The sequence below is a fragment of the Lactuca sativa genome, chromosome 3 (genome assembly GCF_002870075.4).
Source record: "Lactuca sativa cultivar Salinas chromosome 3, Lsat_Salinas_v11, whole genome shotgun sequence".
NCBI lineage: Eukaryota > Viridiplantae > Streptophyta > Magnoliopsida > Asterales > Asteraceae > Lactuca > Lactuca sativa.
This window is the reverse complement of record NC_056625.2, coordinates 221,722,565-221,739,623: the sequence shown is the minus strand read 5'-3', so window position 1 is coordinate 221,739,623 and position 17,059 is coordinate 221,722,565.

The following is a 17,059-nucleotide window of genomic DNA, read 5'->3' as shown; positions in this document are numbered from 1 at the left end:
CCAAATGCCTAGGGCATTAAGAAGTGAAAAGGTATAGAATTAGATATGACTAAATTGATTAAGCAATTGTCGAGGACAATCTGAGGTTTACCAAAGATTGGTTGCTCATGGACAATTGGAAGTATAGTGTTAACTTTGGAAGGACCATATTGACATATTCTGATAGGAGGCAACTCTTGTTTAGAAGTGATAGTCAAAACGGGAATGTGGAAATGTCTCCATAGGTGGAAGTTATTCGTTAAATATTTTTAAGATTAGAAAACATAATGCAAAAAGGATGTTAAAATGAATGTACTTTGAATTTGAGACTACGTTTCCATGGAATTGCTCTCCATTGGAACACGTTGTAAATGTCTGTTGCCAAGTCTTTGTGACTTTTGTGCATAGTCATTACAAGAGGATCAATGAATATAAGTTTAGAATCTAACATATTTCGGTAAATGGCAAAGAATCTTGTATTCTTACATTGGCGGTAAGGATTTGGGATTGTGAAATGAGCATAATTGGAATCTTGTTCAATTGATCTATTTCACAAAGTAAGGATAGTGTGCATACTTAGAGTATGGCATAACTATTATTTGGACAAACATAATGTGCATGCTTGGAGGATGGCATGACTATTGTTTTAATTCAAGTATTAGGTTGATAATTAGAAACATTATACAATGAATAATGCGTAATCAATATGGAGATAAATAAAATGTGTTTTATTTATATTCATAAGTTCTGAGACCATATTGGATTCAATTATTCTTGTGTTTCACTTTGCATGTTTTGACTTCTCGAATAACTAGATTATTCAAACTCTCCACAGTCAATCATACGTTGGAAGTAAGTATGAATCAAGATTGTCATGAATTGGGTTTGTAGATGTAACATCCCAAAATTCAAGACAAAAAAAATTTTCTTTTAATAAAACATTACTTAAAGCAAAATCATCAATCCAAATATAATCAGAGTATTAATTTCCAAAAAACATGTTCATTATTAGAGTAAAACATTCCCAGGCTGTCTAATCTATGGTGTGTGCCATGCAATCACCCCGAGCTCTTCTCTCCGCTACCGGAAGTACTTGAAACCAAAACTGAAAACCGTAAGCACGAAGCTTAGTGAGTTCCGCACCCTACCACATACCATGCATAACCACATACTGCACAAATGGGGCCACGCCCGCTATCCTGGGCCTTGCCCGCTACAACGGCCCCGCTGCTCCAGGCGCCGCCTGGCTTCGAGCCCCGCTTGGATACAGATCTGTTTCACTTAGGCCTCGCCTGTCACAGGGCCTCGGCCACTAACATATAATAACACATAAACACATCACATCACATCACATAAGTTAAACACATACTAACGGATCTTGTCCTAAGGCCTCGCCTATCTCTGGGCCCCGCCCTTGTCCTGCTACTGATGAGTCATGGAACCCCGTCCATACTCCTGCTGATAGTGAGGTACGGGCCCAACCCACCCTCACTCCTTCCCTAACTTAGGCCTCGCCCCTGATTTGCTGCTACTGAGATGTGGAACACCATCCACACTCTGCTATTGGTGAGATACTGGACCTCGCCCACACTCACCTCCCTACCAGGCACATACAAGTATCACACAGACAACAAGTATAAACTATCACATAAACCATTCCTTGGGCACCTGCCCTTTATCATTGGACCTCGTCCCGAATATCATGCTAGCATACTGTGCCTAGGGCTAACCCCTGGGTCTTCTACTCATAACTATATGGGCCGGTATGTTGGCCGTAGACCCATTCATACAAAGGGAAATTCACCTGCACTGGCTGAACTGGCTGATGAACCCACTAGCTGCTGCCCGACAACTCTCTAAGCTCCTGGTCCACTCGTTCCCCAAGCTACCAATATCAACGCAACACTGAGTCTAACTGACCCCCGAAAGACAACCAAGTCAACTCTGGTCAAAGACAAAGTCCTGGTCAAATTCAACCTTCCAGGTCAACCCTACTCGCCGAGTCACCCTATTGACCCGCCGAGTTCATATGTTCAGAGTCCTTCTATTTGCGACTCGACTCGCCGAGTCAGTCCATAACTCGCCTAGTCTACCGATTTCCGAGTCCTGACCTGTCCAACCCATCGAGTCTCCACATGACTCACTGATTCGAGTCTCAACTCGAAGGGTTTGGGGTTTCACGACCTGACCCACCGAGTCCAAGAACAGACTCGCCGAGTCCAAGGCAATCTTTAACCAACTCACCGAGTTGTTCTTCAAACTCACCGAGTTCCTGCCCAACTTCATCCGACTCAACGAGCTATTCATCCCACTCGTCGAGTTCCTCTTAACCTTCATGCTACTCGCCGAGTCCACTCAAAGGACTCGCCGAGTCCATTCAGATCTACATACATGTAGAGGACTTTTGAGTCATGTATGGGCTCCAAACTGTAGATCTACCCTCCCCAAGCCTATTCCTCACGTAAAGTTGCAAACTTTACGTGTAGAGAAGGATATCTAGGCTAAATACACCATAAACTAGGGTTTAAGGCAAAGAGGCTCCATAATCAACTCAAGGGCTGATACTTTATGCTTCCCAAGACCAAAATATGCTTAGATCTGAAGTAGCAACTCCAGATCCGGCTTCTAACTCAAATGGACAACTAATCATGGCTAAAAAGCCCCAAAACTCACAACCAAAATAGATCTAAAGGAAGGGAAACGACTTAATACCATCAAATGTTCAGAAATATCTTCCTAATCCCATATCTATAGCCCCCTTCTTGCACCCTCAAGATCCTTCTTCCTTCTCCAAGTTTAAGTGCACTCTTCAAGGCAATAATTGGCTCAACAATGGATATGGCGGCTAGGGTTTGGTATTCAGGGTTAAAGAGGCAGTACAGGAATCCTAGGTAAGAGAATGAGGCACTTAAATAGGCTCCATGTCCCGAATTTAGGGTTTTCCTCGCATAGACCAGACTCGCCGAGTCTCCTTGGCCGACTCGCCGAGTCGCTCACTTACTCCTTGACCCGGATCCCACTCGGACTCGCCGAGTTCATCCTTGGACTCGCCGAGTCTCCCCTTAAAGTTAGGGTTTTCTTTCCTTTCTTGGCCTTCAAAACTTTGGGTGTTACAACTCTCCCCCACATAAACTAAACTTCGTTCTCGAAGTTTGCTATGGCCCACCGCCTGCGATCTACCTCCAATATCCCACCAATTATTCCAACACCAGCTGCCTACCTTCGCTGGCCTTCCGTTCAGTCATTCTGACTTACACTAATCCTTGCAGATAATAGACTCGGGTCACCCTGACCCTGAACATCCTGGAAACACAACTTACTCACCGACAATCCTTCTGGTACTCACCGAGTACTGCATTGAACCTATAGGGGTTCACCCCTTCTTTCCTTGAGAAAAATCCTTGCCTTCCCCAAGCAAATCTCCATAACCAACTATTTACTCTGTCAATGTGAAGGTCCTATCCTTCACCAACTCCATCACTCCCGCTATTTCCAGTACGGGTCATCACCGCCAGTAACCACTGACACTCCTGTCTCCCAAAACTTGGTCTCGAGCACCCCTCGATTCAACTATCTCAATTCCACCATACACTGCTTCCCCACAGTACTACTGACTGAAAATTCTGCTATTCCTTGTCTGCCTTCCGGATGAACTGAGACCACCCCGGGTCCCTACCAACCTATCAATGTCTGGATTACTGGCTCCTACTGGTAGCTAGTCCCAACACCACTACTAGTTGCTCCCAGCGACTTTCGAAGAAACTTCGACCACCTATAACTGCTCAATCTATTCTGCCATTCAGGCACTACAAACCTGGGGATCCCCGATCCCCTAACTTGACACTAAGGTCCCTACCAGGTGCCACCTGCGCTGCTAAAACTCATGGGCCTCGCCCACGGGTCCCGTCCGCCTCTATCCTTCTAATCCCACTAGTCTAATTGCTCTCGCTTGGGCCTCGCCTACGGGTCTCACCCAACCATACTACTGAGCAACCCTGCTCTCAGGTCTCATCTACACTGCTAATCTCATACGGGCCTCGCCCACGGGTCTCACCCAACTATATCCTGGAGCGGCCTCTCCCAAGGTCTCACCTCTCTAGGGCTATACAGGAAAACTCCCTATCATTCTCATCCACTACCTATTCCTGATCCCTATCTGATCACTAGGAGATAAGGGCCTCGCCCCAACTCCGCTAACGAAGCTACTAAGGAATGCTACGGCTTACCCGTAGTCTTACATCACCGTCCATTGCTGATTGCTAGTGAATTCTACGGCTACCCCGTAGTCTTACAACACTTCCACTATTGACTGCTAGTGAATGCTATGGCTGCCCCGTAGTCTTACATCACTTTCTACCACTGACTGCTAGTGAATGCTACGGCTGCCCCGTAGTCTTACATCACTTCCTACCACTGATTGCTAGTACGAAGGCACCCATGTGCCATTAGCTCTCAAGATCCTCATTCCGACTCCCTCGAGTCCTACGGGCGATCAACAACCTGAATTCCCAGCCACATACTAACCATTACCATCACACGCACTAGCTGATGGGGAGTTCTCAAACTCCCAAACCTGAAATCCTCAATCCATCAAACGCCAAACTACTTCTTTTCCTTCTCGGAGGTCGCACACTCATTCTGGGTCTGCGTGCTCCTACCTTTACACACTCGGAGGATTCTCCCCCACTTCGATCCTACTTACCCCTTGTTGCTCAATACTCTAAAAGAAATCCCAATCCTTGCTACCATTCCATAATCAATCTGCTGAGGAACTCAAGCTTACCATAGCTAGGGATCTAACCAATCCATCTCTAACACTATACAAATCCGATCTAGCAAGACATACCAAGTCCCTCCCATGCATGCTACAGTTACTGCATCTTATGTAACCTTCTCCATTAGGGCACATCCCCTCACTACCATTCGAATATCCAAGGTATGCAGATGACATATAACTCGATCACAATCAACCGCTCAAAAATAAAATACTCATACTGATAATGATGCAGAACCATAACAATATAATCATGCACAAATAAAAGAATTGAAAACGGAAATCGCATACCTACAACATCCCGTGCTAATCGCGCCTCCAAGGTAGTCATCTGAAGAACTCTGCCTCCTACCGCAGGTGCCTCTGCACGGCCCTGACGGCCGTCTGTGATCCTCAAAGTTGCAGGGGCAGGTGCCATCACCCATCCTGCTGAGAACAAACTGGGGCACTGGGCCTTCTTGTCGCCCCGCTGATTGTAGTGAAAACATAACAAGTCTGATCCCTGCGAGGTGGTAACAGTACAATCCCTGCTGAAATGACCAGTCCGACCGTACTTGAAACAGTCAGACTCACCACCGCTACCACTCCTGCATGCGCCCCCGTGCGCCCTGCCACACTTGCGGTCCTGATAATCCCTCGATCTCGGATCCGATCCCTTGGGCATTTTGCCCGAACCTGTGGCTACCTGAACCTCATCCGGCTTCCTCTTCCGGATCTGCTCCAAATCAATTTCCCTCTCTCTAGCCCGAGAAATCATATCTTCCAGCGTCTTACAGCTGGATCTACTCATGAACTCCCTGATGTCATCCCTCAACATCTCATGGTATCGGGCCTTCTTCATCTCCTCATCTGCGACATACTGCGGTACAAGAAGAGCCCTCTCCCTGAACTTGGCGGTGATCTCCGCCACAGTCTCAGCGTCAAATCCTGAAACTCCCGTGCCAACTACTGCACCTCAATAATCGGTGAAAACTCCGCCCTGAACTTGGCCGAGAAATCACTCCAAGTCATCGCATCCAACGCGACATCATGCCCCAAAGCATGACCAATCTCTTCCCACCAATCCCTCACTCTATCCTTCAGAAGACAGGAAGTGAGTCTGACCTTGTCCCCCTCGGGACACCGGCTTGTACGGAATGTGTTGGCAACATCAGCCAACCATCTGCTGCTAGCGATGGGGTCCCTAGCCCCATGAGAATCTGGTGCCCCGCAAGCCCTGAACTCCCGAAATGTCAAGGTACGCACTCCCGTCAATGCCATCATCTTAGTACGAAAGGCTCCCAGCCTCTCATCCAAATCTCCAATATACCATCCTTGACCGTGCCAAAGATCACAAGAGTCTGATCTAGAATACTACGCGTAACCTCGGCGGATATCAATTCCCTCATTCGCTCCTCAAGCTACTCGGCCCCTGAACCCGAGCCTGATCCCTCTTCAGCGCCTGATCCGCCCGCTGGTCTCTCTCGCAACGTCACCATGCTGAAAATATACCACAACCACTATCAGAATACTGATCCCTGATGTGAGACCAAACACACCCTACCAGGTTCCTGGTCTTGTCTCGACCTTTCCCGAATCGAGTACAGATCCTCTGCTTTCAGTAGTACAGGCCCATACTACCTTCCACATCTATCCGTACTTTCCTCAGGAATTGCTTCGACTCCACCAGGTCCCTTATCCACTACTACTGCTCCCAGCACTATCTCATCCTAGGCTTACCCTAGGAAAACCTCTGACTCAACTCAAACCAGTCCTCAGCTGCTGAAGGTCTCCTTGTGATGCCAATTAGCAATCACCTGGATACCATCACATGTGACGAGGCTCAGATAATCCTTCAAGTAAAAGACTCGTCCCTACAACGGTTGGACTCAAACAAGAGCTGCGCAATAGGACCAAATCCAGCACTCTGAGATTATTCAACCCTGATCACATGTGACGTGTCGTATCCACCTAATGGCTAACTCCCATCACTCCGAATCCCACAATGCACAAACCAAGCAGCATTCAGACAAGGGAAAATCTAACCATAATATACTCAAGCAATCATATCTACGTAGCAAGAATCTGAACTAGCAAGCAACACAAACTCATAGACTCACACAACTCATAGACTCAGGCATAACCTAAACAGGCTATCCTACTACTGTCTAATCAGCACTATCATGCTGCTCAAAAGCACATATAACAGGCACATAAGGCATCATCCCTAGATCCTTAGCCCTATTCTAGCATGTTGTTCCACTAACTGATAATCAAATCATAAACTTGTATGGGTATTTTGAGTTACTTACTTAAGCTCGGCTGATTGCATGCACCACACCCTTTTTCTCTTTTTAAAGTTCTTTTCTTTCTGAATTCTTTTTGCTTTTCTAAAACTGTTTTCTTTCCCAAAACCCTCTTTTTACAAAACCGTCTTTTCATTTTGAAAACTTTTTATCCAACCCCTTAGTTTGAGTTCAGGCACACTCGAGAGTATGCTCGAATCCCTCAAACCAAGGCTCTAATACCAACTTGTAACATCCCAAAATTCAAGACTAAAAAAATTTTCTTTTAATAAAACATTACTTAAAGCAAAATCATCAATCCAAATATAATCAGAGTATTAATTTCCAAAACACATGTTCATTATCAGAGTAAAACATTCCCAGGCTGTCTAATCTATGGTGTGTGCCATGCGATCACCCCGAGCTCTTCCCTCCGCTACCGGAAGTACCTGAAACCAAAACTGAAAACCGTAAGCATGAAGCTTAGTGAGTTCCCCACCCTACCACATACCATGCATAACCACATACTGGACAAACTAGACCACACCCGCTATCCTGGGCCTCACCCCCTACCTCGGGCCTCGCCCGCTAAAACGACCCCGCCGCTCCAGGCCCCGCCTGGCTTCGAGCCCCGCTCGGATACAGATCTGTTTCACTTAGGCCTCGCCTATCACAGGGCCTCGCCCACTAACATATAATAGCACATAAACACATCACATAAGCTAAACACATACTAACAGAACTTGTCCTAAGGCCTCGCCTATCTCTGGGCCACGCCCTTGTCCTGCTACTGATGAGTCATGGAACCCCGTCCATACTCCTGCTGATAGTGAGGTACGGGCCCAGCCCACCCTCACTCCTTCCCTAACTTGGGCCTCACCCCTGATTTGCTGCTATTGGGATGTGGAACACAATCCACACTCTGCTATTGGTGAGATACGGGACCTCGCCCATACTCACCTCCCTACCAGGCACATACAAGTATCACACAGACAACAAGTATAAACTATCACATAAACCATTCTTTGGGCACCCGCCCTCTATCATTGGACGTCGTCCCGAATATCATGCTAGCATACTGTGCCTAGGGCTAACCCCTGGGTCTTCTACTCATAACTACATGTTTCGGCATTATGGCCGTAGACCCATTCATACAAAGGGAAACTCACCTGCACTGGCTGAACTGGCTGATGAACCCACTAGCTGCTGCCCGGCAACTCTCTGAGCTCCTGCTCCACTCGCTCCTCGAGCTACCAATATCAATGCAACACTAAGTCTAACTGACCCCCAAAAGACAACCAAGTCAACTCTGGTCAAAGTCAAAGTCCTGGTCAAATTCAACCATCCAGGTCAATCCTACTCGCCGAGTTACCTTATTGACCCACCGAGTTCATATGTTCAGAGTCCTTCTATTTGCGACTCGACTTGCCGAGTCAATCCATAACTCGCCGAGTCTACCGATTTTCGAGTCCTGACCTGTCCAACCCACCGAGTCTGCACTCGACTCACTGATTCGAGTCTCAACTCGAATGGTTTGGGGTTTCACGACCTGACCCACCGAGTCCAAGAACAGACTCGCCAAGTCCAAGGCAATCTTCAAGCAACTCGTCGAGTTGTTCTTCAAACTCGACAAGTTCCTGCCCAACTTCATCTGACTCGACGAGCTGTTCATCCCACTCGTCAAGTTCCTCCTAACCTTCATGCTACTCGCCGAGTCCACTCAAAGGACTCGCCGAGTCCATTCAGATCTACATACATGCAGAGGAATTTTGAGTCATGCATGGGCTCCAAACTATAGATCTACCCTCCCCAAGCCTATTCCTCACGTAAAGTTGCAATCTTTACATGTAGAGAAGCAGATCTAGGCTAAATACACCATAAACTACGGTTTAAGGCAAAGAGGCTCCATAATCAACTCAAAGGTTGATACTTTATGCTTCCCAAGACCAAAATTTGCTTAGATCTGAAGTAGCAAATCGAGATCCGACTTCTAACTCAAATGGACAACTAATCATGGCTAAAAAGCCCTAAAACTCACAACCAAAATAGATCTAAAGGAAGGGAAACGACTTAATACCTTCAAATGTTCAGAAATATCTTCCCAATCCCAGATCTATAGCCCCCTTCTTGCACCCTCAAGATCCTTCTTCCTTCTCCAAGTTTTAGTGCACTCTTCAAGGAAATAATTGGCTCAACATTGGATATGGCGGCTAGGGTTTGGTATTCAGGGTTAAAGAGGAAGTAAAAGAACCATAGGGAAGAGAATGAGGCGCTTATATAGGCTCCAAGTCCCGAATTTAGGGTTTTCCTCGCACAGACCAGACTCGCCGAGTCTCCTTGGCCGACTCGCCGAGTCGGTCACTTACTCCTCGACCCGGATCCCGCTCGGACTTGCCGAGTTCCTCCTTGGATGTCACACCCCAAAACCATGAACGGCGGAAACGTTAAGGGGTGTAGGACGTCATGTACAGTATCACAACAGTGTAATATAATAAACAAGCAACAACATCATCCATTGAGTTATAAGTAAAGTTTTAATACATGTGTGTTCTTTCATTGTAGTAAGACACCGAAAATATACAATCAAAATAAAAGACGTGACTTGTCTGCTCCATATTCCCCCCCCCCCCTCATTAAAGCATTTAAAATCATTTAAAACATTGATTAGGCGTATGAACTCACCTGTAGTTGGTGATTGGGATGAACTGAACGGTATAGGATTGCTAGGTGTCACACGAGGACTTGTACACACACTACGATCCTAATGAACATATAATCACACATATATGCATTCAATTAGTCTTAAATCACTAATTGATAAAGTTAAGACATCCTAGACATAATAAACACTTTATATAAGTGTTTTAAGCCTTAAGTATTGCATCTAAGCTATTGTGGGACAAGGTACTTGTGTTTAGGGTTCCAAAGGACCCCATATATGAGTTTACTCCTCATATACTAACACACATGGAGTTTACGGTTGTAAACTCTTGAGTTTACGGCCGTAAACTCCCAACCATGGGTGTTTTGTGTGTTTTGAAGTTCCAAATGATTCCTATAATTATTCCAACTTGGTGGTTCAATTCTTGAAAGGGTTTAAGGTCTAGAAACACTCCATTTAGGAGTTTACGGCCCTAAGGCCATTTCCTTTGGAGTTTACGGCCGTAAACTCCCTTGGAATGGTGTTCTTGTAGTTTTCAAGTCTTAAGCATAGGTGGTATAAGTTCTAGGCTTGTATTCCAAGCATATGAAGACATTAGGCACACTTTGGTGCCATTCTTTCATGTTTATGGCCCAAGAACAAAGTCTTGGCCGTAAACTCACTTTGATAAGTGATTTTGATGTGCTTAAGGCCTTAGATTAAATGGGAACTATTCTTGATAAAAGTCTTAAAGCTTTAGGTGCCTTAAAACACCATTTTGAGTTTGAAAAGGGAGTTTACGGCCTAAGTAACTCTTGGGCCGTGAACTCCCAAACTTGGGTGATTCTTGGTTGTTTTCTTGTCCCTAACACACATACATATGAGTCTAAAGCAGTTGTATAACACTAGGGTCAGTCTCGGCTTTGTTTCGGGAGTTTACCGCCCAAGAACACCTTGGGGAGTAAACTCCTAGATCTAGTGATTTAGCCTTCTAAATCATGTTATAAACACATAATAAGCATTCTAACACTACTAGAAAGAGTTACTCATGTTTTGGTATAAAAACCCGAAGATCCATGAGAGAGAAAATGGCTTTTCTCTAGTTGGAAATGTGAATAATGAATGAAGTTGGTTCAAAATTCTATTTATAGTCCTGAGATATTTTTGGCAGAAAATATTTTATTCCTGAAATGATCTCTAATATAACAGAGTGTAGGAATAACATTGTTTCACAAAGCCCTAGTGCACCCACTCTCCTGATATTTCCTGAGTGTAAACCCTGAATTACTCAAACTTACGCGAAAAGTCTGAAAATTATCTGTGACTGCTATAACTTCTATTGAAGTGATATAGTTTGTACAGACTGGAAATTTCGGGTTGTCACATCATCCCCCCGTTAGAAGGAATTTCGTCCCGAAATTAGAATTTAAGCAAATAAGAAGTTACAAATAACTAAGCGAAAAGGTGAGGGTATTTCAGTTTCATCTGATCCTCACGTTCCCAAGTGAATTCCGGTCCACGCTTTGCGTTCCAGCGCACCTTCACTATCGGGATACGGCTCTGCTTTGTTTGCTTGACCTCTCGGTCCATGATCTCTACTGGTTCCTCCACGAAGTTGAGGCTCTCGTTGATCTCGATCTCGTCGAGTGGAATAATAAGAGTCTCGTCGGATAGACACTTTTTCAAGTTCGACACGTGGAAGGTAGGATGTACTTTACTGAGTTCTTGCGGTAGATTGAGTTTGTAAGCTACACGGCGGATTCTCGCGAGAATCTCGAAAGGCCCTATGTATCTTAGATTGAGCTTCCCATGCTTTCCAAAGCGTATCAAGCCCTTCCAGGGTGAGACCTTCAGTAGGACTCGGTCGCCCACCTGGAACTCCAATGGTTTCCTACGCTTGTCAACGTAGCTTTTCTGTCGGTCTCTAGAGGATTTCAATCGTGCACGAATTTGAACGATCTTCTCTGTCGTTTCCCGAATGATCTCCAGACCCGTGAGAGTGCTTTCGGGAACTCATCCCTTAGCTAACTGGGTATCACCCACTTCAGCCCAGCACAGAGGGGATCTGCACTTTCGGCCATAGAGGGCCTCGAATGGAGCTGCCTTTATGCTCGTGTGATAACTGTTGTTGTAGGAAAATTCAACAAGGGGTAAATGGGTATCCCAAGCCTTTCCAAAGTCAATCACACAGGCACGCAACATATCTTCCAAGGTTTGGATAGTTCTCTCACTTTGCCCGTCGGTCTGTGGATGGTAGGTTGTACTCATGCCCAGCCTAGTTCCTAGGGAATTTTGTAATGACTGCCAGAACCTCGAAGTGAATCTACTATCTCTGTCTGAGATGATAGATAAAGGAACACCGTGCAGCCTTACAATCTCCCTAATGTAAGTTCGGGTAAGTTTCTCCATCTTGTATGTTTCTTTGATCGGTAGGAAGTGTGCAGACTTGGTCAGTCTATCGACGATGACCCATACAGAATCAAGTCCACCCGTCGTCTTGGGCAACTTGGTTATGAAATCCATAGTGATCCGCTCCCACTTCCATTCTGGTATCTCCGGTTATTGTAGGAGGCCGGAGGGTTTTTGGTATTCGACCTTGACCTTTGCGCAAGTAAGACATTTACTCACGAAGGTAGCAATATCTGCTTTCATGTTAGGCCACCAGTATAGCTTTTTAAGATCCAGATACATCTTATCTGAACCCGGGTGGACGGAATAACGAGTGTTGTGAGCCTCGGTCATGACCAAGTCTCTGAAGCCACCGTGTTTCGGTGTCCAGATCCGATCCATGAGGTATAAGGCTCCGCCACCCTTGACTTCCAAGTTCTTATCCATCCCTCTAAGGGATTCACCAGCCACGTTTTCAGGTTTCAAAGCGTCGAGCTGAGCTTCCTTAATTTGTGTGGACAAGTGTGAATGGATAGTTAGATTCAAAGATTTGACCCTACGACCACAAGATTCTTTCTGACTTAGGGCGTCGGCTACTACATTGGCTTTACCCGGATGATAACGAATTTCGCATTCGTAATCGCTGAGTAGCTCGACCCACCGTCATTGTCTCATGTTGAGCTCTTTCTGGTCGAATATGTGTTGTAGACTCTTATGGTCCATAAAGATCGTGCTTTTTGTACCATATAGGTAATGTCGCCAGATCTTTAGAGCAAACACAACTGCTCCTAGTTCCAGATCATGGGTTGTGTAATTAACCTCATGTGTCTTCAGCTGTCTCGAGGCATAGACTATGACTTTACCTCGCTGCATCAGAACACATCCGAGTCCTTGATTGGATGCATCGCAATAGACAATGAAGTCTTCTATCCCTTCGGTAAGGGATAGTATCGGGTCGGTGCACAAGGCTCGTTTGAGCGTTTGGAACGCTCTTTCGTGTTTCTCTTCCCAGTCAAAGGCCACGCCTTTCTGGGTCAGGATTGTAAGAGGTTTTGTTATGCTGGAGAAGTTCTGAATGCACCTGCGATAGTAGCCAACTAGACCTAAAAATTGACGAATTTCAGTAGGTGTCTTTGGTGCTGACCAGTTCTCGTTGGCCTTAATTTTGGAAGGGTCCACGTGGCTACCTTCTTCGCTAACCACATGGCCCAAAAATTCTACTCGCCGAATCCAAAATTCGCACTTGGAGAACTTCGCGTAGAGCTTCTCCGATCGCAATGTTTCTAAAATTTTACGGAGATGTTGACTATGTTCTTCCTTACTTCGAGAGTAGATGAGCATGTCATCAATGAAGACGATGACGAACTGATCCAAGTAAGGACGACAGACCCTATTCATCAGATCCATGAATACTGCGGGCGCGTTAGTTAATGGCATCACTACAAACTCGTAGTGCCCATAACGAGTTCGGAAGGCTGTCTTGGGAACATCCTCCTCTAACACTCGTAGTTGGTGATATCCGGATCGCAGATCTATCTTCGAGAAGTAGTTGGCTCCTTGAAGTTGATCAAACAAATCTTCAATGCGGGGCAAGGGATAATGATTTTTAATGGTAAGTTTGTTGAGTTCTCTATACTCGATGCACATGCGAAACGATCCATCTTTCTTCTTGACGAACAAGACCGATGCTCCCCATGGTGAGAAGCTTGGTTGAATGAATCCCTTCTTGAGAAGTTCGTTAAGTTGACTGGAAAGTTCCTGCATTTCATCCGGTGCCAGATGTCACACCCCAAAACCAAGAACGGCGGAAACGTTCTGGGGCGGAGGACGTCATGTATAATATCAACAACAATGTAAAGTAGTAAACAAGCAACAACATCATCCATTGCATTAATAAAATAGTTATTATACAATTGTATTCTGTCAAATTTTGATAAACACTAAAGCATAAATCAAAATGAAAGATAAGTCTTGAATAAGCTCCATCTTCCTTTCTCCTTGCATCGGTACCTGTCTATGATGACCTGAGGATACAAGTAATTTTGAAAGCGAGTATCAGCTTTAAAGCTGGTGAGATCATAAGTATTTAGTGTCTTAAATTGTATGTAAGAATTTGTAAGTGTATATGAATTGCAAGTATTTGTAAGTGTATATGAATTGTAAGTATTTGTAAGTGTTTGAAAAACTCTAGAATCCCTATGATTCCTTCTAGTATATGAAGGTGTCTCCTACCAAGACTTAACTTTTCTGTGTGTATGTGTCTTGTAAGAGTATGTATTTTTCCAAAGTATAACTATCATTATCCAAAATTATAGTTTGTACATTTATGTTTAAGTGAGGTTATCACTAAAAATATGTAATGGAAAAATTAACGTAGTACTAAAACGTAGCTCTAAAAGGACTACTACCGTACTAACTACCTTAAGCCGGATTTTAGGCAAAGGCACTATGTGATAAATTGCGCCATACTATCGACTAGTAACAACGACATAATGAATGGTCGTAATAAAGAAATGACGTTTGGCACCCGCAGACCTGCAGGTCCGGCTGTAGCTAGCAGCAAGGTGTAGGATTGTCAATCCAGCATAGATCTATACGCAAACTCAACGCTCCCCCTTCAAGAGACTCTGGCTGCAACTCAAGTCATGAGGTTTTAAGTTATGCTACGATTTAAATCACAGTAATTAACGTATTCTTGTATATGTAATGTAATGTACTATTCTAACTGTAATGTAATGTACTGTTCTAGCAAGTATAGTAATGTAATGAACTATTCTAGCAAGTATAGTAATGTAATGAACTGTAATGTTCTATGTGTGCTAGCTGCAATGTGTATTCTCTCTATCTAGTATGGATAGTAATGTAACCGTTCTAGTATAGTTGTATATGTTCTCGTCCTAGTATAGTTGTATATGTAATGTACAGTAATGTTCTAGAAAGTATTGACTCGTGAATGAACTGACTCATTGTATGATATCGCGTTCTAGTAATGGTTCTAGTATCTTCCTGAACTACCCCTATGGTAGCTTACTAGTAATCTAAGTGGTACGTATGGACGTGGATGTATACCCTTGCTACCCAAGGGCATAGGATGAACTGGAAGGACCTTTTATGTCCTTATATGTACACATGATATATAACTAATATTTAAACGACCTTCGGACGAGTATCCGATATCCCACCAGACCACATCTCAAGGCGTGAAAAGGAAATAGGGTGGATAGCCTTCCTAAGCCTTTTAAACATTTCTTATATAACTATACATATAGAGGCATGCAATTTATAATATAAAAGCATAAATAAGTTTGGTAAAACATTTGAAACATAAATATTAGTTTAAGGAAAGATCGACTTGATGTCAATCTATAAAACAATTTGAAGGCATAAGTTTGATAAAACAATATAAGTACAAGGAACATTTGTTTGAAACACAGTTGTAAATAAGTTTGAAATATGATAAACAAAGTAAGAGGTACAGTGTAATAAGTAGTTTGAAACATATAAAATGCTTATAAAAATCATTTGAAGGAAACTATTTGGTAAAACGGCTAATGAGTAGCCAAATCTTTTGAATGATGTATATTAATCACATGTGATTGATGTAATAAGTAATATAATCCTACTTACTAATCACATGTGACTGATATAATGAGTAGCATGATTCTACTTGTATCCCCCCCATAAAACATTTAAAATAGTTTAAAACATTACTTAAGGGGTATGAACTCACCTGCAGTATGTGACTGGAATTGAACGGGCTGTTATCGTACGGAAGGATCGGACAAGTGCTTGGTGTCAAGTGGAGACTTAGACACACACAATGATCCTAATTACATATGAAAACATATGTATATAAATAATTAGTGATTATAACACTAATTATACAAGTAATAACATTTAAGCGCGAGGATAACACTTTTGGTTAAGTGCTAGGAGGCTAAAGGGTTGCAACAAAGGAGTGCAATGCCCCTAATGGGAGTTTAAGGTCAAAAGACCATATTCATTGGAGTTTACGGACCAGGGGAGTAAGCTCCTGGCCGTAAACTCTCAACCAAAGCTTGGAATGGTACATTGAATTACTACAACCTTAGTGGGAATTGTTTCAAGGCCTATGCAAGTGTTTGGGCACCATATTTACTCCTTTGGGGAGTTTACGGCCCAAAGACCCTTTTCCCTTGGAGTTTACGGCTGTAAACTCCCTTGGGAGGGTTCTTATGGTTCTTTCAAGTCTCTATAACAACTAGGAACAATTCTAGGCTTTAATACTTGGCTTAAGGAAGGTTTATGGCACTAAATGGTACCATTTTATGGAGTTTACGGCCTTGGAACCTTTTGGGCCGTAAACTCCCTCACACATGGGGTTCTAAATGTTTTAGTTAGTCAAAAACTCATCTAGGTACATGCCCTAATTGTCTTATGGCCTAAGGAAGTGTCTAGGGTGTCCTTTGACCCCTTTATGGGAGTTTACGGCCCAAGATCCACTCTTGGCCGTAAACTCTTCAATACTTGTGCTTTTCTTTTGTTTCCTAGGTCCTAAACACATTAAGGTATTTGCCTAAAATAGAGTCCAAGCCTTTGGGGGTGATTAGGGCACTCTTAGCCCTTGAAAAAGGGGTTTACGGCTCAAGAGCATATCCTTGGCCGTAAACTCCTAAAATGTATATGGTTTTGATTGATTTCTAGTCTCTAATGCTCATACATAAAATCCTAAGCTAGTTACGTAACAAGGAAATGGGACTAGATGGCCTTTAGGCTTGATTTTGGAGTTTACTCCCCAAGAACGTTATTGGCCGGTAAACTCTTGGATCTTGTACTTTGGACATGTAAATAATGTTATTAACCATATAACAAGTATTAAAACACATCTAGGAAAGTAGACTCACAATCTGGGATGAAAACCCGAAGATCCGAGAGAGAGAAATTGGCTTTTTTCTAATTGGAATTCAACTAATGAACCAATTTGGTTCAGAATTCTATTTATAGTCTTGAGATTTTTGGCAGAAAATATTTCTA